The following is a 4,118-nucleotide window of genomic DNA, read 5'->3' as shown; positions in this document are numbered from 1 at the left end:
TGTCACAGGATCTTCTCTGTCAGTCCAATCACACATGAAATGAAATGATGTAGTTATTATGGCTAGCAATGTCAGCAGTTATAGGTGGCACTAGTCATCGTTGATCCCTAGTATCTGCCCGAAGTCATAGTTGGTTGCTTCCCACAATTTTTGAAAACTGTCATTATGAATAATATTATAATCGTTTACATTATGCTGTAAGTAAGAAGATTCTTAATTAATGAAGGTATAATACAGTGGTCATTAATACTGTAATATTTCTTTTCCAGGAATTTACAAGAGGCCAGTATGACCTCACCACCCCGAGGGAGAAAAGGGACGTGGTGAGAAGGGTGCAGGGGATCCTGAGGGCCGAGTACCGGCGGGACCTCACCACCAAGCAGGTCCAAATGTTATGGAGCGACCTTAAGAGGAGGGACCAGGACTTGCTCAGGCGGGTGGTTGCCCAAATAGGATGTAAGTCAGCAAACTATTAGTTTATGTATGTCTATTTTGGGTTTTATATGCTGTATGTATTTATCCTAAAAAATAATTCCATGGGCTGAATACTATAGAGTTGTGCAGTATGTACAGTTAAAGTATATATCCGTAAGGTATTCACAGTGCAGCACTTTTCCCACATTTTGTTTTGTTAGGGGCTTATTCCAAAATGGGTTAAAACATATTATTTTGTGCTCCTGTGTGGGCATAGTGATGATATTTGTGCAATATGTACTGAGTATACTGCATTCATGCAAATAAAGTTATTAAAAAAAATGGGCCCCTAGGCTTAACATTGGTTTTTGATAACCACTGATGATCAATTAACTTATTTTTTTTTTAAGAAAAATTTGATAGGTGCTGTCGTCCATCTGGACCCTATATCCTCTCCAGGCCCTAGGCAAGTGGCTAGGTTTGCCTTGTGGATGGTCCGGCTTTGTTGCACATCAATTTTTTTTAAAGATCTCTCCAGAGCTATTCAATCGTATTGAAGCCTAAGCTCTTGCTGGGCCACTCAAGAACATACACAGAGTTGTCTCGGAGCCACACCATTGATATCTTGACTGTGTGCCCAGGGTCGTATTCCTACTACAAGATGAACCATTGCCCCAGTCTGCGTTCCAAGTGCTCTCTTTAAAGTGATCCTTAAGCCTGTAAAAAAAAAAGAAAAAGATTTTGACTCAACTGTGGCTTCCCTGAGCCCCCTGCAGTCGATCGGTGCCCTCGCCGCCTCGCTCAGATCCTCCTGGACCCCACGGCGACCACTTCCGGTTTCGCTGTCAGGAACCGACAGGCATTGGGAACGCGAGTGATTCTTCGTGTTCCCAGCAAAAATATCGCCCCCTATGCTACTATTACGTCCCGGAGGCCGCAATAGCCGCAAAGGATCACTTTAAAGCCTATCCTAGTTTTATTTTACTGTATTGAAGAGTCATATTCTTTCATGTATAATAAATACATTAAAGGAATAAGAATATGATTTTTTGTTCTGTGTTTAGAGTAAGGTCCTTATCAAAGTTCACTTGAAAATAGAAATAAAAGTAATTGTAGTTCAAACAATAAAGTTATTACTTTTTATCCATTTTATCATATATTTTGATTAAATTGTATTATTCATTACTCCTTACTACAGCTGCAAGTGGTACCCGCACTGCCCGGCCCCGGGGATCCTCTGCACCCAGGCCTTCTTCCTCAAGAGCCTCCTCACCTGGCCCCAGCCATCATAGCCAGAGGGCTTATCTGCTTAGAGCCAGGACACCGCTTTATGGTAAAATTCTCTTACTGTATGATTAACATTGCATACTATGGAAAAGCAAGTAAATGCTATGTTATATGTATTACATTACAGGTTCTTAATTTTAGGGATGATCAATGAGATTGAAATATGTACAAGTTGATGGATTGCTGGGTTTACCTATTTTGCACATTTTTTTCTACAGTTCCTCTATCAACATATACGAGGCTGAGGGGCCAGGTGAGGAGGCTGACGAAGACGAAGAGGAGGCATGAGCAGGAAATCCGCTTACTGAAGCAGCAGATGCTTGAAATGCGTCAGCATATGGCGAATGTGGAGGAGGAGGTCCGCCAGTTGAAGGGGACAGGGGGTAGGCGGTAGGGTGGACTGAGGGGTTTTTTTTTTGTTGTTTTTTTTTTGTTGTTGTTGTTGAAGATTTTTACTGCTGGCAGGTGATGTAGCTGCTGCATGGTTTTTTGGCAGTTGGAAACAGCTGTAAACAGCTATTTTCCACAATGCAGCAAGGTTCACAGGCCTGGTGTTTCACAGCATCAGAACTTTGTGTCTCTTATACAAGCCTCATTTTTAGCTGTACAGAAGAAAACTGCCCGGGCATTTTGCCCCTGAATCCGGGCAAAGCATGATGGGATTTCTGAGGTTGTTGTTCTCGTTCTGCTGTTTTGGTTCAATTTTTTTTTTTTTTTAACATTTTGAATTTGACATTTGAAGCCTAGGGTGTGCAGCTGGGAGGGGTGATCAGGACACAGGACAGTTGGAACTGTGTCTCCTGCTCCCTGTCACCTCCTTTCAACCAAAAAGATGGCTGCCCCCATGACAAAGATGGCTGTCCCCATGAATCACAAACATTTGACTGTTCTTTTAAAACAGGGTGGGTAAGAGATTATATTACCTATCTATTCTAATTAACATAACTAATGTAACTTAATGACAGTATATTTGTTTAGGCTGAAGTTCCCCTTTAAAAAAAAAAAAAAAAGAAAAGAAAAACTTTTCACAAAAAAATAAATTTTTTTCTTAAAAAAGGATAAGTTTCTTCTCTTTTGTTGTACGATCTCTGACACTGACACATTGTGTTGGACTAAATAATCGCAAAATAAATGCAATGACATTGTTAATACAATGCATTTCAAAAACATATATTTATGCAGAATACTTAGTTGTATGTGTCACATTGCTTGTGTGATGCAATCCCTTAATTTTGTAGATCTTCTTCTGTGTCCAACACAAAGCACCAGTGTGCAAAATAGACATTTAAAGTGTAAAGAGTATATGTAGCAATTATTCATTGCTTTTTAGTTCTCTTTTACAGCGCATGCAGGTTCAGGCTACTCTACTTTCTTCCTCCCCTCCTCTCTGTGGCACGCGTCATAGTGCATGGAACTATGATGCGATGCAGAGAGTCGGAAAATAATTCGAGGAGACAGAGACTGCGCATGCGCTGTAAGGACCCACAGACATCATTTTTCATGTTTCAGCTCTACTTTCTGTAGGAGCCATGTTTTCAATAGCATTGAGAGTGGGCATACCGGGATGGAGAGGGATTAAGAGAGGAAGTGTATACACTTCATATACACTTGGGTATACTTAAAGGGACTCCAAGATCAAATTAAACGCAAAATGTGAACTTACCCGGGCTTTGCTGTAGCCCAGTGCTGGTCTGTAGTTCCCACGACGTACCTCCGGGTCTTCTCCCAATGCCTCTTCAGAAATGGTTGGCCGGCGGATCCTGGCGACACTCGGGCCGATTGTCGGGCTCCTTCTTCCGCATACATCACGCGTAACGTCATTACGGCGTCCGGCGTCACAGTACGGCGCATGCGTGGTTTAATCGCGCATGCGCCGTACTGTCACGCCGGCCACCGTGATGACGCGAGGCGGCCGGCGTAATGACGTTACGCGTGATGTATGCGGAAGAAGGAGCCCGACACTCGGCCCGAGTGTCGCCAGGATCCGCCGGCCAACTACAGACCAACACTGGGCTACAGCAAAGCCCGGGTAAGTTCACATTTTGCGTTTAATTTGATCTTGAAGTCCCTTTAAAAACATACCCTGTGCCCCTGCTCAGTGTCCCTTTCAGGGGTTCTTTCTTTAGGGTGGGGGAGAAGAATTTGGGCCTGGTTTGCAGGCATTACAAAATACTTACCGAGCCTCCAGCGGCGTTTTGTAGCCTTCCTGAAGCTCCTAGCATGCTCCTATTGGCTTTCCGACGTACTCTGTTCACGGCAGCAGGCGTATCACTCGACTCTAGGCAGGTCAGGTAACACGCCGGCTTCCATGCAAGGAGGATTGCAGAAAGCCGCTAGGAGTTTCAGGAGGGCTGAAAGATTTTGCTGGAGGTTTCAGTGAATATTTTGGAGCAGGTTTGCGTTTTTTTCTGCTGGTG

At 43.4% G+C, this 4,118-nt stretch overlaps 1 long non-coding RNA gene across 1 annotated transcript; it reads left to right on the top strand.

Annotated features, from left to right (window-relative positions):
* Window positions 1–274: 274 nt before the first annotated feature.
* LOC137528055 (uncharacterized) lies at window positions 275–2,068 on the top strand. Its single transcript, XR_011023261.1, has 3 exons — window positions 275–456; window positions 1,613–1,747; window positions 1,920–2,068. It is a non-coding gene; the product is annotated as an uncharacterized lncRNA (long non-coding RNA).
* Window positions 2,069–4,118: the final 2,050 nt, after the last annotated feature.

The sequence above is a fragment of the Hyperolius riggenbachi genome, chromosome 8, assembly GCF_040937935.1.
Source record: "Hyperolius riggenbachi isolate aHypRig1 chromosome 8, aHypRig1.pri, whole genome shotgun sequence".
NCBI classification, from domain to species: Eukaryota; Metazoa; Chordata; class Amphibia; order Anura; family Hyperoliidae; genus Hyperolius; species Hyperolius riggenbachi.
This window is presented reverse-complemented; position numbering and strand designations above follow the sequence as displayed.